Source organism: Harpia harpyja, chromosome Z (assembly GCF_026419915.1).
Source record: "Harpia harpyja isolate bHarHar1 chromosome Z, bHarHar1 primary haplotype, whole genome shotgun sequence".
Classification (NCBI taxonomy): domain Eukaryota; kingdom Metazoa; phylum Chordata; class Aves; order Accipitriformes; family Accipitridae; genus Harpia; species Harpia harpyja.
Window position 1 is genome coordinate 60,173,687 of NC_068969.1, and position 25,534 is coordinate 60,199,220.

The 25,534-nt window shown below is 40.2% G+C and overlaps 1 protein-coding gene across 11 annotated transcripts in view; it reads right to left on the bottom strand.

Moving 5' to 3' along the window:
* PCGF3 (polycomb group ring finger 3) overlaps positions 1-25,534 on the bottom strand; it is a 63,143-nt gene that overhangs the window by 25,308 nt on the left and 12,301 nt on the right. For 2 of the 11 annotated variants that reach the window (XM_052776667.1, XM_052776672.1), the window contains exon 2: positions 2,827-2,869. The exons of 1 other annotated variant lie outside the window; for it this stretch is intronic. The gene's annotated coding sequence lies outside the window, so the exon portion shown is untranslated. Of the gene's footprint in view, positions 1-2,826; positions 2,870-3,499; positions 4,438-4,492; positions 5,331-6,999; positions 7,543-13,336; positions 13,418-25,534 lie in introns of those variants that run through there. 8 more of the 11 variants (XM_052776671.1, XM_052776669.1, XM_052776670.1 and 5 more) reach the window with 8 other exon arrangements.

A 25,534-nucleotide genomic window follows, 5' to 3' on the forward strand; every position in this document is an offset into this window, starting at 1 on the left:
TTAATGTATTTGAAAAGGATGCACAGTCATACTACAAAATACCAAGCTAAGCTATCATTCACAACACTTAGGAAGAAACTCTCCATGCAGGTAGGTGGCTAATACAGGATGTCTTCCACGTTCCTATCTGGAATATGTAAACAACTATCAACTCAGAAGGGGTACTAGTCTATTTGAACCACACATCGGCTCTTGGGAAGGAGTCCCAACACTCCCATATTGCTACAGCCTACTGCCAAACAAAAGTTAAAAGTCACTTTCATCATACAAGACAGCCAAGTTCTTATCACCCCAACAAAAACCACACCAAACATAGTTTTCAAAGAACCATATATACACTGAAGTACACTGCTATAGGGGAAAAAACGTGGATTAGATATAAAGATTAGAAGCAAACAGAAAGTACAAAGAATTTCCAAGACATAAATGCTGACTAGCATATTATAAATAAATCCCCAAGCCCTATTTCTATATCATCTTAACTCCACCTTACTTATTATAAGGCTACACGTTATTTCAACATTACAAGTACAGTAATGAATTAAAAATCTATTTATTAAAAATTTAAGATTGTACATCACTCTAATCAACTTGCAAATTTCAGTTCAAATATTATTTGAGTTTATCAACCAAGCAACTGAAAACCTAGGGGTTTTTTTTTTTAACTGCTAGGCTTCCATGAAAGCAAGATGACATCTATCTTGAGAAAATCTCAGTATCCTTCAGAAGTCTCAGCATCTGTTTTTACTATTTAGGTAGCACTCTCAAAGAGCTACTTTTACCATATTAACATGTAGTAACATAAAGAAAGGAGGAAAAGCATGTTTACCAGCTGCTGGATTTCTCTGAACAATTCTGAATTAAGTGACATCCTTCTGCTTAGCCTACTGACAAGTTTCTGCACATGCAATTAATCCATGTTAGTAATCTCATACAAACTGGAACTAAACAGCAAGACTACACAATGTCCAAAACATGAAGTTTGACTAAGAACTTCCAAGCTTAGCCAGCTTGGTTTAACCAACTTACTTTTCTCTTTTCTAGGCAAACCCAGGTTTCCCTTTAATACTGTCCTTTTGAAAAAAGGAATGAGATTTTCCCAAATCTGAACTCCAGGTGGTATCTTCCACAAATCTCGTCTTCCCATCTCTTAAGCAGTGATACATTGAAAAGAAAGCTAAAAGTGAATTCAGAATGGGAATGGAATAGGAAGAAGTTACTCCTAATTCCTCAGTTCCGTTATCACAAAACACTTCTCAAATATAGATGCTTTTTTTTAAAAAAAAAAACCACCCAAAAAACCCCCAAAAACCCAACACACAACAAAACACACCAGCCTGAACCTCACATGTTTTTACAGGAAATGTAAAACACAAAAAAGTGGCCCCTCAGCAGGTTACATAGATTCGTAGGATAATGTAGATTGGAAGTAACCTCCAAACTGCTCTAATCCAACCTTGCGCTCAAAGCAGGCCTACTTGAACTGAGTTGCTGTGGGCCTATTCCTGCTCCATTCAGAAAACCTTCAAGAATGGAGATTCCACAGCCTCTCTAGGCAACCTGTTCCAGGGTCTGACCACCCTCACTGGCAAAAAGTGCTCCTACTGCCTCATAGGAATGTCCTGTGTTGCAACTTGAGTGCAATGCCTCTCATCCTACAAGTGTGCACCTCCAGGAATAGTATAGTACAGCACCAGCTTCTTGACGTCTGTCCACAGGTGTGTTGAAAATAGCAATCTCTTCCCTTATTCTTAGCATCATTTTCTTTAGGACCTTTGTAAACACAGCATAAGAACCAGCAACACCCAAATCTCAGTCAATAGCTGAAAAGCCACTTTTAACCCAAATTTTTAGTAGTTCACACTGGGAATTATTTTTGAGTCAGAACAAAACAAATCAGCACTGTACTGCTTTAGAGAAATAGGAAACCTTCTAAAGTTTTGGAGACCTGAAACATGCCTAAAAAGAAATAAGAGGTCCTGTTTAAAAAAAAAAAAATTGAAAGAACAAGAGCCCTGAAAAGACTGGGTTAGACCAATCTTTCTCTTGGACAAACAAAGCCTACTTTCCTAACATCTGCCATTTATGAGTCCTGAAATGGATGGGAGACATAATAGAAGAGCTCTCCAATTCAATTTTGAAGAGTCTGCTTTCCTAACAGCTGTAAAGCAATGAATCATTCAGAAACAACATACCAACAATGGAGAGAGAAGAGACAGTCCCCTTAAGTGCCGGAACATGAAACCCCAAACACATAAAATGTTCCACACATCCAGCTAATACGCAAAGATGATCACTTGCACAAAGATCAGTATTTCTTCATCTTGGTTCCAACTGACATTATTTTATACCACACTGTTGGCACAGTGTCAGCCTCCCACTGCCTGGTAAGTCTTACATCACACCAGGAGGAAGCGAGTGAAGACAATTACAGAGGCCTCCGGACTATATTCCCAATTAAAAAAACCAAAGCAAATAAACAAAACCACACACAGAGTCAGGAGAGGTTGGCAGGGGATATGCACATGTCAGATAGTCAACTGGTTTTGTTCATGCTATACTTCATCCACTAAGGCAGCATTCTATTAAGATGATCAAGCAAAAAGGTAAGCAGTGTATTACAGATCTCTCTACTAAAACTGTGTCACCAACAAGACAAGCCTGAATGTCTCTGTACAAGCTTTCACCTTTCAGAGAGATTTCAGCACTGAAAACTATTAGTCATGCAAGCTTACAGAGAGCATCAGCAGAGGGACTCCTTAGAAGTATGGCCTTATCATTTATATATACACTATTCAGGAATATTTTGGCCTACATGAGGCATACCTCTTAAAACAGCGTTTCTTTTCAGAGTCTGCCATCCAGAGACCTGAAAAGACAGAAAAATAGTCTGAAAGTTAACATCCAAAATTACTCAAAACGCAGCTGCCACAAAGAAATACTTAGCTCCCTAAATTCACCTAACAGTATCTAAGTATCTATATTAATTTAAGATAACAGCAGGGCAGGCACTTCTGAGTAAGAAAAAGAAAGAGTGAAAAGACTGCCAGAATTAGATTCTCGGGGAAAAAAAAGGGGGGGGGAGGGGGGAGATGTAATACAGTCTCCTATGAAAGGACACAAATAGACAAGGAAGATTACTCAAAAAATTCAAGTAGTCCTCTCACAATGCGATAGCAAAATGAAAAGAAATTCATTATCTTCACAAATGACAGGGAAAATAACCAAATAAATAAGCAGAAACCTTGAACCACAATCTATGGACTAGGTAAGTGATCAGTCTGTAAGAAAAGAAAAGATTTGGGATTGGAGATCCACAGCCAGATGACTATTTTTCTCAGTTTGCAAGCTGTATTTGCAAGTAATCTGCCCTTTGTAGTTTAAGTTTCCAAAAATACTTTCAAGGAAATAATTCATATTTCCAGAATCCCTAGATATTTTCCAAAATAAAATTATACACCCCCCCCCTCCCAAAACACCAAAAACCCCTTTGCATCACCTTTAGCCAAAGGATAATCTCACATGAATAGATTAGCTTGACAGAAGGCGGCAATTTTTCTTATTAAGTTGATTCACACAGGAAATACTCAGATGTTACAGAGACGGGTAAAGAGTACTATGACTTCAGTCTTCTTGCTCCAAAAAAATCAAAGGCATAGCCTATAATTACTGACTTTACTCTTATAGTGCTAAGGGAATTATAAATACAAGGATACAACAAGATATTAATGACAGCACTAGGCAAGAACCTCAGTACAATGCAAATAAAGATGAACTTCTTAGGACTGCATTCAGAGAAATAATTACTACTAACTGAAAGCAATGCAGTTGCATGAGATGCTGTTTTGTTGGAACCCACCAAAAAAGTCCTCACTAAGGATGGAAAGCCCCTCATATGGACAGGACAAGAAACTCCAGAAAGCATTTGCCACAAAAAAAGATCTATTTCTGCAGCAAAATGTGGAGAACAGAGCAGTCAATGACACTGCTTCTGAAGAAACCAAGTCAGAGGCTTATCACCATTGCCAGAGCACATCAGAACATAAACTTCTGAGTAACAGTCTTTCAATAGGAATTGTCATGCATCTTCCCTCACTGCTACTGAAAAGAACAAGCTAACATTTTGGTTCAGCTGGAAGAAGAAAGTGGCACTCAACTTGTGAGGAAAAAGCCAACAACCAAGTTGGTCCTAAATCACCACCATATTCTTCATGTTCTGGTTACAGGAAGATAGTGATGCACTATAAAATCTAAAGACAAGGAAATTCAGTTCATTTTTATATCTAGACAGTTGTTGGAGACCGGGCAAGTGGACCACTCTACTGATCCTGCACACTAACAAGTCCAAAGTGAGCACCAATATTCCTAAATGGATTTTCTTCAAAGGACTGTTCAACTGCTATGACTGCTCTTCGTAACTTGACAGATAACAAACTGTAATTCTCATTTGTACCACCCAGCTTTGTAAAGCAAAACAGGAAGTTACTCTTACCAGGTACAAATCCAGAACTGAAGAGAATGCCTGAAAGATTTACAAACCACTACAACCTTGCTCTATTTTAAAAGGACAAGCACATATATTTTTCTTTTGCTGGAATATAGCATAATAATATTAATTAAAAAGCAGAAGTATAGTGGTCACAGTGGAGAGAGCCTGAGAAAAAAAGTTCTATGTGGCAAATGCTAGTGATTTTGCTGAATAATTACTGAAAGGTACTAAGGTCATACAGCACTGAAAGCTGAATGACAACAGTAATAGAAGCAGCAGGTATACCTCAATTCACAAGGACAGTGTCATTAAAGGGAAAGTCACAGCTCTAAAGACAAAACATTACACAATGGAACTTTGCTCAGACCCAAAACTTAGTGTAAGAAAGAAAATTTTCAAATCTGATGCTTATAATGGCCTGGCTTATGCCAAGCATAAGCCTCACATGCTTTTCTTCGTAGCTGCATGCAGATGAAAGCCAGCAGACAAACCTAGGTCTACAGCTAGTTAAATTAAACTGTAGAAAAAAAGACAGTCCTTGCTATGGCAGCCAGTTTAATTATTCTCAAATACATCAAATAAATATTGATAAATTAACTATTTAAATATTAATTTAAACATTAATATTAAATTCTTAAATACTATTAAGTATTTTCAATTTTAACAGCTGTTTCCATCTAATTCCACAATCTACATTAGCTGAACAGGCCTGCAAACACCTCATTCCATCAAGATAGGATCCAAAAAAGGCTCCTAACATGGTAAACATACCCATATAACTAGAGAACTAATGCCTGGTTAAAGGGAAGTCTCATTCACACTTTCAGCACGATGCAATTGAAGGCAGTTTTGCATGGTCATGAGGTCAGAGATTAAGAAGAAATACAAGCACAGAATTGTGCCTCTTCAACTAGCTGGATTAAAACACAAAAATAGCCTGTTATTGTAGCCAATTGCAATAGAAAGATACAAATTGTTAATGGCTGAACAGACAGACCTCTGCTCCATAAGGAAATGCATTTAGCAGTAACTTATTAGAATAACATCATGCTGACCTGCAACAAATCAAAAGAATTATGGCAAAGTGAAACAAATTAAAAAAACCCACCAACATAATATTAAGTACCTTGCATTTCTGCAAATCTTTCCATCACAAGGCAAGATATTTGAGTGTCAGAAATTTATTTCAAGACAACTGGAGAAGTAGTTGTAGTCCTACTTTCATTGCTAACAAGGTCAATAGAGCCTATACAGTACCCTACAGAACGATGAGGACATTACCTCAGGTAAACAACTTAAGATGCAGAACACCTTTTTTAAGAGATGGAAGGATAAAGAAAACAGTATTTGTGTTTGCTTTAGCTTCAGATATCAAAGTTGTTTATTTCAACTGTTGTCAGGTTTATGTTGTTGAATTTTTACTTTCAAATTTAATGTATCATCTACTGAAAAAAGAGAACAGTAACTTCAAACACACTAGCAGTGAGAAGGTTGTGCTGGGTTTAGCAAAATGCAATAACAAAATAAAATTCTTCTTCCAGATTGAGCTTTCAAATATTGTAAACTTCAACAAAATTCTCTATGTTGTGTTTGCAAAGCACTATTTAGTAAAATAAACTACTAAACCCAAACCATTTTGTTGAGCAGAAAAAAATATGGCTAAAGATTTAAATTTGCTTTAGCAAGCCAAGTTATGGTTAACAGCCCATGTGCAGGCTTTTATGACTTACTTCAACCACATAATTATATGGTAAGGCAGCAAATGTATCCATGTACTCTTTTTAGTATCATGCCAGAAACTTCTCACACTTCAGTGGAACTCCTCACAATTCGTTTTTCCCATTTGTGGGAATGTACTACCACCACCAGATGGCACCAGTGCCCTAACTTCAATAAAGCAGGTATACATCTTAACACAGAAAAAGGACACACTCCCCCCACCCAAACAGAAGAAGAAATTAAAAACAGCCTTTACACATTTGTTGTATCTGTCTTCTTAAAAGAAAGATCTACTGAGCACAAACACAGCATGCAGTTAATTTGAATCAGTACATAGTATTTTGACATCATTGTGAAATCAGAACTACCCCCAGAATACAGAGAGCAGTATGCTTCCTGATGCATTTGTTCAGGGGGGGCTTGTTGTTATTTTAGGTTTACCTTCTGTTGAGTGGAATACTGCATTTCAGTTCTGTGCATGTTTCATGGGTGTGCTGAGCAATTTGCAGAGATCACATCACATATGAACTAAACAGGTCAGGTTTCTCCAGTTCCAGTGGAAATTAGGGTATTAATTTTTCATCATCTCAGAAAAAATAGAGATGGCCTGCAAGAATAGTACGCTACTTCCTTCACTTTTCTGAGTATTTGCCTCATTGTTACATGGCTAAAACACTACTAAAAACTAATACGCAATTGGTCCCAAAGAAGGATTTTAAATCATCTAATATTACTTACAGCAATGAGTGCCATCCTCTATTACAATACTCTTGCAAGGAAAGCCACTTTACCTTTCAGCCTACTTACAGGATTTGTTCTTCTCCTCTGAAAAGATTCAAGAGTGATGATTGATTTCTCCACTGGTGAACATGGTGGACATGAAAGGCAGAGCACCAAAGCAGACTTAAGGGAAAATCAGGCTGCACCTGGCAGCCCAAAAGGCGATGCTGCGGCACCTCCTAGCCCCCAGATACAACTAGTAGTGAAGCTGAGCCCGTATTTCCAGGAGGCACACACACACAGAGCACACATATACAACACATACACAACACAGTCAGTGACAACAGATCAACCAAGAAAGACACAAACAGCACACATGTGAACACGAACAGCACCAACAGCCTCACCCTGCTCCCCTCTCTGGCTGAGCAGAATGGAGGTCCTCTAGTGAGAATACATACATACAGGTGCAAGGTGGATGCACGCAGCAGCTGGACTCAGACCCCCAGTCTGCCCAGTAGCTGTCCTCTGGACCCCAGTCTCCACAATTGCTGTCACCTGGACATACATGCCTGAGGCCACTGCGCCACTCCAGTTGCTGCTATAGACTGCCTGGGTCTGGTTGTTGGTACGCACGTTCACACACACGCACACACAGAGCTTGCTGGGACTCTCCTGCTCCCCCAGTAGTTTCCCCTGCTCTAAGCCCACCACGGCCTCACACCCTCAGAAACACACAGGCACACATACACACAGATGGCTGAGACTCACTCCACTGGTCTCCCAGCAGCCAGTCCCCTGTGGTCTTGCCCTTAGAGCCTCACATTCACCAAGACTCCCACCCTTAGAGATCCCCAGGTCCTACAGTGTCCATGGCAGCCAGCTGGACTCACCTGGTCACTCCAACAGCCAGCTCCTCCTCCAGCCTCCCTGCTAGAGAGGCACACACACCTGGCCACTTCACCTACATGCAGGCTAGCCTGGCTTGCTCTTCACTAACACTCACTCACTCACTGTAATTACTGGCACTAGGTACACACGGGCTGGTCCTACCCCAGCATCTGGCACTTGGTTTCACTCACTCCAGTCTCTCCAGCTGCTGGCAGTCAGGCACACATTGCCTCTGTCCTGCAGTCCCACTCCAGCTGCAATACCCAGACCCCCACTTGCTCCAGTTCCTGGCACGATGGATGTACGGGCCTCAGTGACCTAAGGTCCCACTCCTGTTGCTGGCACTTAAGTCCACTCATGCCAGTCCCTCCAGTTGCTGGCACCCCGGGACCTCTGACCCGTGGTCTGACTTGCAGCTGCTGACACTCGGGCCCCCACAGACACACAAGCACACTGAACAGAACACCCCTCACCCAGGAAGGAGTTAGAAAGGATTTTGAGAAGGTAAGACAGACTGCACTGAGCAGACACAGGGCATGGCCAGACACATGTACTGACCAGCCAACTACTTACACATGCCTGGTCTTCTAAATCCCCTTGCCCCTCTGTTTTCCTGTGTTTGTTCCTCCCCAAATCACCTAAATGCCTCTCTTCCCCTGCCTTTGGCTCCTCCACGAAACATCCCATAAGTCCTTTGCAATCCCAAAATGCTCTTCCCCTGCACCCTATATGTCCCATACCCCTGGCAGTAACACCTCCACCCCCCAGTCCAAAAGGCACTCAGGCATTGGCTTGTGGTCATGGATGTCATGTCTGGACAATGGGGCTGATGGCTTTCCAGGGACAGCAGCCCTGGTTAGGTTACACACCTGATGGGGTGTGCCCTCCTCTGAGTCCTCAATTTGGGTTCCCTGCCTGCCATTGTGCCCTGTGCTCCTCTGGGCTTGTGGAGGTGGGCCTTTGACAAGCTGATGGCTCCTGCAAGTAGTTAGGCAGGGTATGATTATCCCGTCTCTCCCACCATTGCCTCTTTGCACTCCTTTGTGGGTGTGCAGATGAGCTTTACCAAGTAACCTAATAGGTGTCTCCAATCATGTTCACCGAAGCATGTTCCAACTAAATTGGAGAGAGATGGGTTTTATGGATGGACTGTTAGATGGATGAAGAATTGGCTGGATGGCCACCTCCGAAGAGTTACAGTCAATGGCTCAATGTCCATGTGGAAGCCAGTAATGAGCGGTGTCCCCCAAGGCTCTGTATTGGGACCTGTACTATTTGGTGTGTGTCGCATCCCAAGGTTGGCATGACTCAGGTTTGTGGATTTCCTTTGTCAGGATTGAGGTGAAATGACACAAGGGGAGTTCAACAACAATCAACATTTATTCAACCAAGCTAACCTTGCCCAAGTACAAGTGAACTTATCAATATGAACCTTGCATCATGTCATTAAGCCACTATTTGAAAGGAGAAGGGAGGTATAGAAAAAGAAATGGAAAAAAGAACATGAAAATATGTAGAAGAAAATGAGAGCCCTCCCATTGAGACACGAGGTTCAGAGTGGACCCCCTTGCCTTCTAGACTTCTTCTCAAGGAATAGCACAGAGGTGGCTAGATCCACTCCTAGTCCCAGACTTGGTCAACAGTTTTATGTTTAAAAGGATGAGGTGTAGGGACTGTTGGGGGGGGGGGGGGGGGGGGGTAGCGGGCTGTGGAGAAAGAGAGAGAGAGGAAGAAAGAGAGAAGAAAAGGATTTCACCAGTCCTGGGTCCAGCATTGCTCCAGCCAGCCTAGAGGTCCAGTTCCAGAGGGCAGACTAAGACCTCCTCCTACCTTCTTTTACTCCTAAAGGGTCCACCCCTGTAGGTGGGGATTTGCCATCATTGAGCAAGTGCAGTGTGAGCTCAGGAACGTTCCAGAAATGAGTCGGTAGTCTCACCATGCGCAGTTCACATTGCTGGGATTCTCTGGAAAGGGGTTGGTGGGCTTGGGGGGCATCATCAGGGAGTTGCTTCTCCCTCCCTGCAGGCATGACCACTGTCTGACCTTTCCTTCCAGTGCATACATTGTGCTGCTTCTCATGGTTGCTTAAGATAAGGAAGTGTGGCTTTGGCGAAGCGCAGTCCCACCCCCCATGGGGCCTTCTCCTCCAGCCACATTTTCCTGTTCATACAACTCCTGCACTTTTACAGAGGCCATCTTCTCCACCAAAGTTCTTCAACAAATGTTTGAGACATTGGCTACAATTTGTTAGACCATCACAGTATCTTCATCACTGACATAGTGGGATTGAGTGCACTCTCATCAAGTTTGTGGATGACACCAAGATGAGTGGTGTAGTTGATAAGCTTGACAGAAGGGATGTCATCCAGAGGGACCTTGATAGGTTTGAGGAGTGGGCCAATGTGAACCTCAAGAAGTTCAACAAGGCCAAGTGCAAGGTCCTGCACCTAGGTCAGGGAAATCCCCTGTATCAATCCAGGCTGAGGGATGAAGGGATCGAGAGCAACCCAGGAAAGAAGGACTTGGTGATACTGATGAGAAGAAAATTGGACATGAGCCAGCAATGCATGCTTGCAGCCCAGAAAGCCAGTTGTATCCTGGGCTGCATAAAAAGAAGCATGGCCAGCAAATCAAAGGAGGTGATTCTCCCCATCTACTTCACTCTCATGACACCCCACCCTGAGTAATGCGTACATTCATAGAGTACAGCTCTGTGTCCCCCAGTACAAGAAAGACATGGACCTGTTAGAGCAGGTCCAGATAAGGGCCACAAAAATTATCAGAGGGATGAAACACCTCTCCTATAAGCAAGGGCTGAGAGAGTTGGGGTTGTTCAGCCTGGAGAAGCAACTTCTCTGGGGAAACCTTATTGTGGCCTTTCAACATTCAAAGGGGGCTTATGAGAAAGATGGAGAGAGACTTGTTACCGGGACCTGCAGTGACAGGACAAAAGGCAATGGTTTTAAACTGAAGGAGGGTAGCTTTAGATTGGATATAAGGAAGAAAGTTTTACAAGGGTGGTGAGACACTGGAACAGGCTGCCCAGAGAAGCTGTGGATGCCCCACCCCTGGAAGTGTCCAGGGTCAGGGGCTTTGTGCAAGCTGATCTAGTGAAAGATGTCACTGCCCATGGCAGGGGGGTTGGACTAGATGATCTTTGAAGGTCCCTTCCAACCCAAACCATTCTATGGTTCTATGATTCCAAGCAAAGTAAGTGTAAGCTGTTCTTCTGCCCTGCAAAAGGGAAATACTTAATCAGAGGGTGCAGAACACAGGATGGACACTCACCAAGAGGAGTTCTTCTTCCAAGAAGTTATTTCTCAGCTTGCCAACGAGCAAGTATTATTTTGTCTGTACCAGACCTATCAAAATAGGGCATTCTACTGCATGCTTAGAAACAGTTATCCCTTTTAATGTCTCACAGCAATGCTTGTGGAACATATGAATGCCAAACCAGAGTAAACTGCTGACAATTAGATACATACTTCAGCTGCAGTTCAGAAAAGAAGACAAACATACATGCACGACCAAGTAGTGTAACTTTACTTCCGTGTGCTCAGGTCTAAGATAGTGCAGATGATCCCTTAAGGAAATCCACTGGAAAAATCTGCTAAATGAACATTTTGTGAAGTCCCCTTAATATTTACAGTTCATCCCAATTAAAAAACACAACAGTCATCATGCCTGGAAGTCATCATATGTATTTTTTAAATCCAGTTAAAGCTAGATGAAAGACTATTTCCCTCCTCTTCCAAATCCAGATAGTCTAACAAATATACTTAAGCATAGGGTGAACCTCCAAAGACTTTTAACTCAGCTGTGCTATCTTTTACTCTGTGTATTGGAAACTGGAAACGTGCAGGAAGAATATAGCTTCTCGAAGTTCATGTTATCTTAAAATATGACATTTAGAATAAGGAGCCTTAATTTACTATCACATGTAAAATACCAGCTGCCTTTACTACTAGAAAAAGATGGGTTTAACCACCTAACCATCTCAATTACACAGCACAAAGTGCACATAATTATTCAGGTAAGCCACTACCCTAATGTTTCTTTCAGGGACTTGCCTGCCTGCCACAACTAAGTGTGACTTAACAGCTTGATTCTTACAACCAACATAACATTCTCCACTATTTGAGCTTCTAGCCAATTACAACCCAATCTCAGTTCCTTCATAATCGCTATTTCAAAACACAGGTTTAAGTTAATTTCACTAAAGATCGTAGAATCGTGGAATCATTTAGGTTGGAAAGGACCTTCAAGATCATTGACTCCAACCTAACACAATGTTAACCTAACACTACCAAGTCCACCACTAAACCATGTCCCTAAGCACCACATCTACACATCTTTAAAATACCTCCAGGGATGGTGACTCAACCACTTCCCTGGGCAGCCTGTTCCAATGCTTGATAACCCTTTTGGTGAAGAAATTTTTCCTAATATCCAATCTAAACCTCCCTGGCGCAACTTGAGGCCATTTCCTCTCATCCTATCCTTGTTACCTGGGAGAAGAGACCAACACCCACCTTGCCACAACCTCCTTTCAGGCAGCTGTAGAGTGCAATAAGGTCTCCCCTCAGCCTCCTTTTCTCTAGACTAGGCAACCCCAGTTCCTTCAGCCGCTCCTTGTAAGACTTGTTCTCTAGAGCCTTCACCAGTTTCATTGCCCTTCTTTGGACACGGTCCAGCACCTCAATGTCTTTCTTGCAGTGAGGGGCCCAGAGCTGAACACAGTACTCAGGTGCGGCCTCACCAGTGCCAAATACAAAGGGACAATCACTTCCCTAGTCCTGCTGGCCACACTATTTCTGACACAAGTCAGGATGCTATTGGCCTTCTTGACCACCTGGGCACACTGCTGGCTCATATGCAGCCGGCTGTTGACCAACACCCCAGGTCCTTTTCCGCCAGGCAGCATTCCAGCCACTCTTCCCCAAGCCTGTAGTGTTGCATGGGGTTGTTGTGACCCAAGTGCAGGACCCAGCACTTAGCCTTGCTGAATCTCAGACAGTTGGCCTCGGCCCATCGATCCAGCCTGTCCAGATCCCTCTGCAGAGCCTTCCTACCCTCCAGCAGATCAACACTCCCACCCAACTTGGTGTCGTCTGCAAACTTACTGAGGGCACACTCGATCCTCTCATCCAGATCATTGATAAAGATATTTCATAGAACTGGCCCCAATACTGAGCCCCGGGAAACACCACTTGTGACCAGCTGCCAGCTGGATTTAACTCCACTCACCACCGCTCTTTCGGCTCAGCCATCTAGCCAGTTTTTTACCCACCAAAGCATATACCCGTCCAAGCCACAAGCAGCCAGTTTCTCCAGGAGAATGCCATGGGAAATAGTGTCAAAAGCTTTACTGAAGTCTAGGTAGACATCATCCACAGCCTTTCCATCATCCACTAAGTCGGTCACCTTGTCATAGCCTGAGATCAGGTTAGTCCATCAAGATAAAAACTAGGATATCACAAGGCCTATATAAAACTTATCTTATCAGAACGTGCTTACCTTTCATGAAGGGATTAGAAAGTCACCATGCCTTTGTTCTTACATACTCCAATATTTTGGGGTTGGGGGGGGGGAGAAGGAAGAAGGAGCATGGGGGTGCTGAGACACTTCACTGTTCCCTAATAAATCAGGAGCTTTCTTTAGAAGGTATAACTTCATAAGCTGCAGGCAAGTTATTGATTTCTTCCCAGTATCTTGAATGTGTCAGAGGTACTGCCTCCTGGCATCAAGAACACTTGGCCTACAAAAGACATTCACAAAGCCAGAGTCACACAACTAAGCAAAAGGGAAGGTGAAAAGAGAAGGACAACTGGAACAGAACAGTACCTAAAGCTCCAAACTGCTATCGCATTTTTCTCTCTGAAATATTCCCCAAGTCTATTTCTTTTAAGCACTGTTCTCAAGAACCAGCAAAAAAGAACAACAAAAAACCCCCACCTTACTTTGTGAACAGCAAGTAAAAGCCCCTTCAAGACAGACATCTAAAAAGTTTTAATTAATACAAGAGTATTACTATCCCCACAAGAATACTGGAGAAAATTTAAAATAAACCCCAAAGCTCATGAACCCAGTTTTAAACTGACTATGTGAGCTGGTAACTGGAAGGGTTGTTTTAGTTTTGTTTTGTTGGGTCTTTTTAATCTCTAATCTTGGTTCCATAACTAGACAGATGAGGGAGATCTTTTTTCTCTCCCTCCCTGCAACCACCTAGCAACCAAACTAAGATCTGCCTAAATATTTCTGTAGTAAAATTGACTGTACGTAGTAAGTATAACTTGATCTTCAATATTACTACCCAAGAGATTGCTTCAGTGATGGGTTTTACACTAGTCAGATTTTTAAGTCAGAAATTGTTACTATTCAGTAGTCATTACACATTACTCTTAAGTTTTTAAGAATTTAATTCATGATCAAAAGTCAAAGAGTAGTTGGTGACTAGACAAGTCAAGCAAAGTATGAATAAAGTGATCTTTAGCCAACTTCTTTGAAATAAAGTCTGTCACATTATTTTAGAGAAGTTAGATCATGATTAATGACAATGTCAGCCATCAGGTAATAAAAAACAAAGAAGAGACTCTAATATCACATCACTTTCATAAAAACATCCTCTGAAAATGACCATGTACTACTCATTTCTTTGATCTATTATGTTCAAGAGTACTTTGGTCTTTTTTGAGGAGACTTGACTAACAGGGTAAAGAGAAACTACTTGGGGTGTAGTCACACCATTACTAACAGTTGCACTAAGGTACCTTAAGAAATGTCCACCCCAAAGCAAAACACATTCACTTTTACACAGGTCTCATTCATTTCAATGCAAAATACAAGACACCACTGTTAATAAATGACATGTAAAGTGTGACACAAACGTTTGAGATAAAGTAGAAGTAATAATCAGGACATAGTAGCATTAAATCTACCTATTTAATCTTTATTCACCCCACATACTTACCTGTTATGGTGTAATGAGGGACTGATCTATCGAATACTTTTCCATAAAACACCTCTTTCTGTCTACACAAAATGAATTATGCCCTGGAGTAAATTATCAAAACAGCAAAGATGACACTTCAAAATTTCTGTCTTGCATGTTATTAGTAAAAGACATAATGAGAAAAAAAGGACTTCAGCAAGGCAGAAGAAATAGCAATGCAATTGACAACCAAGTGATTCAAAACTGGGTCCTACACCCCTTCACACAGATTTTGGTACCTTATTTTCCATCATTTCATTTTGCAGAGAAGAATGAGGAACATCAAACACCACCTCCTCCCAGCTGTTACAGGAATTAACTTTCTTCAAAAATTCACAAAAGTACTATCAAAATGTTAACTATATTTAAAAAAAAAAAAAAAACCAACAGAGCCATTCTATCTCAGTTTGGCATCTAATCATAAAAAACTCAAAGTTACTAGTTACTAGTTACAAAGTTACTGACACACAGGTGTCATACCAGGGCTGTATACTAAGACATTTTAATATAAGGTTTTATTTAAATATTTTCTCTCATACATTACTTAGATTGGAGTCTGTATTAAAACTGACTGTATTAGGGTCCTGAACAGTCAAACAACTACTACCTGCTTGCTAAATTTTAGCTAAAAATGGTCACACAACCAATCCCTCAAAATGTCTGCAGCAAGAGATACACAAATACCTGAATTATGGCAGTTATTTATTTTCTTTAACTTTTCACCTGACAACAGATGCTTATAAAGCACTACATTAAGGAAGACACTTTGAAAATCAAGTAAATAATTAACTGTTATTCCTTTAATAAAAACAACTAAATACAATAAATACCAGTTTGCCAGTAAAAAGACAAAAGAGAGAGTTGTAATATGCAGTATTTTACTGTACTTTAAAAGCTCATCTACATCTTTGTCTACCCATTAGCATAACGTAACACTGCAAATAAGATGGATATCATCCCTGCATTGAGACTCATATTTCATTTTCGGTAAATGTTGAGCTTTATTAGATTCATAGTAGGTCTGAATTCATAGTCACCATGACTTAGTAATATAAAATCCACCATATACAGTGCCTTCCATCCAAACATATGAAAGCACAAGTTTCAAACATTAGCAATATTTACTGCAGCCATAATCAGATATATATTAACCCAGAATGTGTCATGGGTTAGTTTCAATAGCCACAGTCTGCTGTCAGTGCAATTTTGTAAGCCATTGGTGAAACACCTTCTGAAATAACATTCAATTCTAGTTGAACACATTAAGGAAGAATGGCATGAAACTGGACTAAGTACCAGGAAGGGTTATCACAATTAGAACAGCATGAATGAAAAAAACCCTCTGTCCTTCCTATATTCCCCTATCACATCCTGGCCTGAGAGGGCAGTATGACTGCTACTTACAAGGAGAAAGCAGATAGAGTTATTTATTTAAGCTAAACACATACTATGGAAAGAAAACACATGTATAAACTATCTAAGAGCTAAGTTTAGGAGGACTTTAGAAAAACATTCCCAAATATCTGTAAAAGTCTCACCCTACCCTTCAGTTAATGTAGGTAATCAGAAGCCTTGTTTACTTACCTAGTGACAGTGGGAGATAGTGGACACATCAGCAAAGTTAACTAAATGATCCAGACAATACTTCAGACTTTTATTGTTTCTCTAAGATGGAGCCCCTGATACAGCAAGGTCACAGCAAACTCACAAAGATGACAATAAATATGTGTTTTTCCTTCTCGGTATGCCAACTGCAGACCAACGAATGCAAACTACGCCATACCTTCAATGCTTTGATTTGCAGTGCATCCATTATTAATCCCCTCTTGTAAAGACTACCTGTAACTTCTTCAAATCTTTCGTGTAGAAGCCTGCTATAGAGTTTTGTTGCAGGAGTATATATAAGGAAAGAAAATGAAAGCACGTTTAAGATGTACAAATGGAAATTCAAAAGAGCACAGAAATTAAGCACCCTGCTTCTATCAAGCTGGAGACGGATTTTCGCATTAGCTGCCTTCAGCTCTGAAGGTGAAAGCAAACACAGTGCAAAGAAATGCAAGACTAAGGTTTTCCTGACTTCAAGCAATGATGATTGAAAATTGCCTTATATGAATATGTATAAAGCATCAATACTAAATCAGAGCTGGCATTTTAAAAGGTTCTGTTTAGGAAGAAGAGCAATAAGAGTAAAAAGTAAGAGAACAGCAGATTTTTAAAGCAAGCAAAATGTATATACACACTAAACGCAACCTGGCCTACTTACTTGATTGCTTCCCACCTACCATCACAACTGTAAGCCCCAGCGTGTTATTCCCCATATCCTTCCTCCTTCACTCTTTCTACTGCCTCAACTCTTTGTACGGAGTCAGGCAAGGGATAAATATGTATTACATCCACCCAAGACACATTGGCAAGTGTAATTATGGAAGACATCACATTCTCATAATTCAGCAATAGGACGATTTTCAAGTGGCAACAGATGGCAGGCATCTCTTATCAGAAATAAAACATGATCAGAATACATGATATGAGAATTTTTTCATAGCTTTTCAGTTTTCTTTCAATCAGAGTATTAATTTAAAAAGCTACCTTAAGTGCAGTTACAGTGATCTACCTTGAGCTTAGAAATTTCCATACAGATTTCATTGTACCACAATGTGTTAAAATCAATACTCAGAAGTCATTGGAACTAATCCAAATGACTGCAGCTATGTTACAAAAGAAAAAGGGGGAAAATAAAAGTAAAATATAAAGATGTAAAATGGAAAAGAAAAAAAGCTGACTGTTGATTGGCAAAAGCACTCACCCCAGAGAAAGAAACATTAATTACAAAAATCATGCATTCATGTAACTAGCCAAAAATGTACAAAACGCAAGATTAATCCAATTCTCAGAGTATTTAAGAGGGGCTAAAAAAAATTTTCTATTCTTTTCTTGAAGCATATTAAGATATTGGGGAAAGGAAGGTTGTTTATATGGTGGTTTGGGGTTTTTTTCCTCAAATAAAGTAGCCATCTCAAAAGCAGCGTACTACAGTCAGCATTCCTAAATTGTATCGGTTGTGTGTATTAATATCATAAAGCTAGACTGTAAACCTCAGAAAGAAAAAAACATTGATTAAACTTTGCTAGGTTTCTTGAATGGACATTTAAAATGGCAGTAAACATACTACCACAAAAATACAGGGACATTTAGTATTGTGAATTTCTATCATTTAAGACAGGATAGAGTTAATTGACTTTTCCTACATCAGTCACTAAGAGGCACCTAGCCAGCCAGGCAAGTTTCAGACCTAAGATACTGAATCACCATTAGCACCAGACGCCAACCACCAGGATCAGAACTCCAAACTTTAGAACCAGTACTGAAGTTCTTCATCTTTGGAGGAAAGGTGTCTTTGGCAAAAGATCGGCCATGAGCAGCAGTGTCTCTGGAGACTTGCACACTGAGAGCATATGAGGTGACTCTACTGCAACACCATGAAAATTTTAGAGTTTCATTGCACCTGCAGCACCAGCTGTTAAGGAAAACAGGATCCTCTCATCTTCAACCCCAGCCTTCCAATCACTTCTTCCTTTTAACCTCTGAGGCAAGTAATATAGTGGACAGAGTAGGAATCAGCAGCAGAAAAGCAGAGGGAAGGGAAAGGGCAAGACAAAAAGGTTCTGAAAACCTCAAAACTCTTTTAAAACTTGGTGTCTTGCACTGGTTTTGGTTGCTCTGCTTGTACTCAACATCACTGAAATTAGAGATCATAGAATCATAGAATCATTTCGGTTGGAAAAGACCTTCAAGATCATCAAGTCCAACCATTAACCATGCCCCCTAAACCATGCCCTGGAGTACCCTGTCCACTCACTTTTTGAATACCTCCAGGGATGGTGAATCAACCACTTCCCTGGGCAGCCCAGTCCAATGTTTGACAACCCTCTCAGTAAAAAAATTTTTCCTAATATCTAACCTAAATCTCCCTTGCCTCAACTTGAGGCCATTTCCTCTTGTCCTATCTCCAGACACCTGACAGAAGAGACCAACACCCACCTCACTACAACCCCCTTTCAGGTAGTTGTAGAGAGCAATAAAGTCTCCCCTCAGCCACCTCTTTTCTAGACTGAACAGCCCCAGATCCCTCAGCCGCTCCTCATAAGACTTGTGCTCCAGGCCCCTCACCAACTTGGTTGCCCTTCTCTGGACACGCTCAAGCAGCTCAATGTCTTTCCTGTAGTGAGGGGCCCAAAACTGAACACAGTACTCGAGGTGTGGCCTCACCAGTGCCGAGTACAGGGGAACAACCACCTCCCTGTTCCTGCTGGCCACACTGTTCCTGATACAGGCTAGGATGCGATTGGCCTTCTTGGCCACCTGGGCACACTGAGATGTGGTACTTAACTACAGTGTCCATTATCATCACAATACTAAGCCCATTTAGAGGAAGATTTAGAGGAAGTTAGGATGAAATTTTATTACCAAGAATTTTATGCCCTCCTTTTACACACCCCAGCAGACTGAGTACCATCTTGGGGCGGGGGGGGGGGGTATTAAATAGAAAGAATCATAGGACAAGCAAGTATCTTTCATAATTTTTGCATTCATCTGTCAACAGGGATGACAGTTTTTAAAACTCACTTGACTATTATGTGCAAACCTCTACAAGTTTGTATTTAAGCTCAGCTGGTACCTTACCCTCCACAGAAACCATTTTCACACAGCTGCTTTCACTGGTTTTGAGTTGCAGAAGTATTCCAATAGTGAGGAACAGCAAGCATTCAATGTATCTGTCAATACTCTGAAATCCTGTTACAGTGATATAAGCCATTTCCATTTCATTCTGGTAGAGCTTAGGCAGCTGCAGCATAAGCAGAGAAGAACTAAGATGGGAAAATGAGGAAATACACTCTCTCAAAGCACATGTTTCATTTAGTATTAGATAACCTAAAGAAATCTGTCCCATTTGTAATATAAACCAATCAGAAAAGGTTGTTTAATGGTCTCAAAGCTCTAAAATATCAACACAATTATTTTTAAGTTTTTAATCAGATGAACTTACTACTGGTTTTGTGGTTTATCATATAATACCTGTAATGCACAAAGGTCTTTCATATAGATTAGTAAGGCATATGATTAAAATAAAGTTTAGTTAACTAAACTTTTGCTCAGAAAAGCTTTTATAGATTACACTTCAGTAGACTTTCTTGCAAGAAATTCTTTTGCCATTTTGAAGGAGAAAACATTTTTCCTTATCTGCCATCTAGCTGCCTTGATTAGCAGAACTTTAGAATCCCATCACTATATTGCTCAAAGCAGGTCTTAATAGAGTCTCATTAAAAAAGCATCTTTCATACGGGTAGTGCTGTTACAAGGCTTAGGGATGCTTTGGGAATGACTCATAATTCTGTGGATAGTCTTCTGCTGGACTGATAAATTCACTTATTCATAGAAAGGTTAAAGGAGAACTTGAGAACCCTCAAGGGAAGAGGATGCACTGCAGAGGGAAAACTGAACTTCCTTTGGCAGCAGCGACTCATTAGCTTGCCTCCACAGCCTGTGAAACCACATCCTTCAAAACTCCTAAGCAAGGTGCATTCCAGACACTTCTTCCAATTAAAACACACTTGGTTGTTCAGATCATGAGTTGTTCATGGTAGGGTCCTAACACAGTCCTAAGAGCGGACTAACAAATACTGGGATGCAGGAGAACATCTATGCAACAAAAGCTAAAATTTTCTGCAAGATAACCTGGATAAAAATGTCTGACTGGCTAGATTTGATCCTACTAAAAAATTTTCCATTTCTGACAGAGAATCACTAGTTTAATTACATTCACACTACTCTCTACATTCTGCTATTTCCTTTGTTTAGTGCTGAGGGTACAAGATCATTTCCGATCAACATGCATTACAACCACTGATAAAACTGCGGAGAGGTCTTACAGTGTCAAAGTTCTTAAAGTCTTCAAAAATACTATAAAAACACAGCATTATCTCAGGAGTGACCTTCATTTCATTAATGAATACCACTACCACCACCTCTAAATAAAATCTGGCTCATTATCAGAGATCAAAATCACTGCTAGAGGCAGGAGGCTTCTGAAGACTACTCTTAACCTGAGTACTAGCCCAGATTAAGTCTTGACAAAATGTTATAGACATATTTGTCATACACTAGAAGAATAAGTTCCAACATCCTCCTTGTTGAGAATTTAGAGACAGAAACTACAAGCCATTAAAAAGGCACTTTGTTTCAATTCAGTACACATGGATTAGAAGGAGACAGAGATCCTTGATTTCCAGTAATTAAGAATTAGCCAAAACTAGCCCTGAATCTCATAAAGAACAAAGTCCTTTAAAACCAAACCTTCAATGAGATTCTACTATCTGAACCTACATCACTTTTTTTAAATGTTTAATATTCATGCACTTCAGAGAAAGTCATTTAAGACTTAACCACAGCTGAAACAGACTGTAATCTTCATTACTATGTCCTCTGCAGAACAGACAAGCAACTCAAAATACCAAGTGACTTTTAGTTGTCATTTGAACTGATGGTGTAGATTTGCACCAATTGCTCTATGATTCCATGCAAGATAACAAGGGCTTCAAAAGTTCACCATGGAGAAGCAAGAAGCCTTATGGACCCATGCCATCAACTCCTAAAAAAACTCAAGTTTTGGTGATCTTTCCCTTCCTCTTACATACATATGTTTTAACTTCCACTGTTGAAAAATCCTAATCCTACAATGAAAACATCTAGTTACATAAAATGTTATATGTGATTCTACAACCCCAGCAACCAACCACTTATTAACAAAGACAAAGAAAAGGTATTGTTGGTAGGTAACTTGAGTACTAGGATTTTTACACCTTTTATCTGAAGCAGTTACAGATCTCCATTGGAAACCACAATTCTCCCCACTCTCATGCAAATATTGCCTATTTTTGAAAGAGCGATGATAAAGAATCTTCATATAGGAACCAAAGACAATTCCTCTTGGTATTTAGTAAAAGGCCTTTAAAAATTCAGGGTTTCAGTCGCCTGACTCCACTTATTGGTCCAGACACACTGGCAGCCCCATAAACAGTAGCTGTCTAAATGGAAATCCATAGTGAGAAGCCAGAAGCTACCAGCAGGTAAGAACTAGGAAGGTGCTACAACTCAACTGAAGGCATATTTTATGAGCAGTCACTTTTCTTTTTAACATCCCCACATAGTTTAAGCCCAGATTACAGCACTCGATGATTAATTAAGCCAAAAAAACTTAAAAGATTTGAAAGGATCTGAAAAATTACATATCCATGCCTTTGGTTAAAAAATTTCAGTGATCAAACCTTTTGACTTCACTGATGTGTCCAATAATTGCCTCTGTGCTGCTACTACAGAAGATGAGGAAGTGTTGCTAGAATTGCCCCATACCTTGCAAATGGTTAGTATGTGTTCTGTATTCTTTCTGGATTCAAATGTACACCCAGTATATTACATGAAGTTAGCTACCCATAAACCATGCAACACAAATTAAAAGGAGCTTGCAAGATCTTTCTTCTTTTGTTCTTGAAACCCCAGGAGGGCTTTAAGATGCACTCTGCTCACACTTCTCCTATTGTTCTAACCTTCACCTCTTTCAGATACAAATTGAACCAACAATGTAGCACAGTTATCTAGCCTCCTTTCAACTCTGCTGCTGCAGTTTTACCCCAGACACAATCCTAGCCTTTCAATTGGCTGCAAATGTGAAAACAAACCTGATAGTTAGCATTTTTTATTTAGTATTAAATTATATAGCAGGATTTTAATCAACAGAGCAGAAAAGCTTTTTTTCTTTCCACCAAAACCAGTCCTCCATATCTTCCAGGATTTGATTGCCCCAATTACTACCTTGAAGTCTTTAAACTTCTGTTTTGACAACTTTTCCCCTCTTTTTTTCTTTTTTTTTCTCTCTCAAAACACATTTGTTGAAGTGAAAACATTGAGGAAGGGATACAAGAATGCAATACAAAATCAGAACCATCAGAGCTGGGACTTGCAGGTGTTACAATAGAACAAAAGCACCAGAGGCTTGTACTTGTTACTTCCAAAGACTGCCAGATTTCTCTCTGTTAAAAAATACGGTAGAATGTGCTATTAAAAACTTCCTTTTTCTTAACAAGGAGACATATAAATCATTTCAATAATACATCAACCCATTAACAGTTGGAATAAAGCTACACTTGTCAATCACTGCCAGCAGGAAAAAAAATTACAACCTCTGAAGTTTACCCCAATAGCTTGTAATTCTTTGTCAATATACCTGCAACGGGCTGGAATCATAATCTAAAAAATATACTTTACTTCACTACTGTGGCATATTTTTCAAGTAACCAAGCAATTTCCCCTTGTTATCTTTAAAAGCATTTCACTTTGTTCAATATAAAGGAGTATGCACTGCTAGACATTCTGAACTTAAGAGAAACAGTTAGCTTTGAGTCTTCACTAGCATAAATCCAACAGATGTTAAAAATGAAAATTGTACAGGTTTTAAGCATTGGATCAAATTTAGACAACACTGCTAATTTTACAGCAGACAGTATTCTGCAAGTTCTTTATGTTTAGAGGATACAAAGTACAGTGAGTATAAATAGCAGAGGAACTCTGGCATTATGCAAGGCACACAACTTTCTTTTAACTAGATATTAACACAAATTAAATAGAATCTGTTTTCACAGTGACCATTTTCAAAGTTTTATAGGAAACACCTGTTGCAACTGCTCATCGTCACTTTAAGACCTCAAGTACAATAGGAGAGAGGGAGACACTCAGATCACTTTGCACTGACACCATTTATGACAAAGTCTGAGCAATACCAAATAGCACTGCAGAGCAGAGCCAGTTTTCTTGACAAGTTCTCATTCATTTTTGGATTTCAAACACCGCCTGGCTCAGCATAATGGGAAGAATATGACAGTGCCAAAATAACTTGTGAAGTCTAGTATACCTGCATCCTGAGCTCCACCAGCTTAATCAAGGACTCAGACAACATCCTGTGCCAAACCAGTTCTGGCCTGCTGTGTTTCTATTCCACAGTTCTCGCTCTGCTATGCACATCTGCCCCTTTACTTGAACGAACACACCAGTCTGAGCACACACCCAGCCTGTTCAAAGAGATGATTCAGTCCAAAAGTAAGCTAAGATACAGTTGTATTTGCCCAAAAGTTTCAAAGTACAGAAACAGTCAACAGGGGATAAAAATCCACATCAGTACACTTTTACTTCTCATTGATAAAACTGACTGTACAAGTCAAGACAACCTAATCAAATTCAGCACCATTTTACCTGCAAAAGGCTTGATTATTTTTAATAAGCAGGAACACAACAGACCTAATATTTGGAGACAACACAGTAACATCTGACTTTTCTGTTACGAGGACTTGCTATTTGCTTCACTAAATACCTTGGACTGTGCCAAGTAAACTACTAAAACGTATTAGTCCTGGGCTGAACAGACTAAAGCCAAAAGTTTCAAGTTTTCTGTGAGACATGAATTGTCATTTCCACTTCTTTGCCGAGTAGAATCTTTAGCATAAATGAAATACTAGGAACTTTATAAAGTTAACTATTTTTAAAACAAAATTAATCTTCAGTTGAGTATGCTTATGACACTAGAGACTAATATCTGAAGTAGCCAATTCTATCTTTCCAGGTGCTTTTAGGAAGAAATCTACAGTACTTCAGTTATGTGTTACAGTACTTCAATCACAAATCTCGGTTTTAATGCCTTACAAGATAAACATATTGTGAAAAACTATTCTGATCACAACAGTAGCATGGAACTTTTCAAATCCTACCATGACACTTCTAGCCTGAGTTATGTCACCTAACTTTAAGCCAAGCTACACTGCTGCTTGTTTGCTATCTTCCTCTCTCCCTCCCCTTCCACCAGTGATAGCCATACTAAAATACCAGGAGAAAATCATCACTTATTAGAGAAGGTGCACTTGTCATGAAGCAGCATTGGCTCTTACTCTAGCAGACCCTTCTTTAGTGTCAGCCCTATAGGCCTCATGCAGCACACATTTCTCATGGTAAGTCTTTCATTCAAGTATCATCCATTACACATGACAAATTACCCTTGAAAGACAATGGACAGCCAGTCACTGTGCTGAAGGCCCAAAAGGCATTTCCATCAACCTGCAACGAAGCAGCTGAACTGCCAAGACACCTTGAGGCCCTCTATTCCACAGCTGTGCAAAAAACCCTTAGGGCCATCTGCCCTCTGCAGAATCAAAGGCAATTGATAAGCACTTGTCAACCCTACAAAGGCAGGGAAAAACCAGCAACCTGGACAAAGCAAGTGTGTTCAGCAGAACTCTCCTTCTCTCCTGTTGTACCAGTGTAAACTGCACTCAAACCGACTGAGAAATAGGCTTCAATATAAACAGTGCTCACTTAAAATGAAGACTGCGATTAGAGTGACAATAGCACGTACACTTGTACTAGAAGAACGAATAGTTTAGAAGAGTTAGGAAAGAAATGGCAACATTCAACAGGTAATAGAAAGGAAATTGAAAAATAGTTTGAACAAAGGAGGAACAAAAGGAAGGTTATTCTCCTGGAAGAAAGAGAAAATTAAACACCAAAATGTAATCTAGTTTACTGTGTGGTGGTTTTTTTGGTTTTTTGTTTTTTGGGGGGTTTTTTGTTTGTTTTTTAAATTCTTTCCCGTTTATAATGAAATAGACTATAAGGACAGGGAA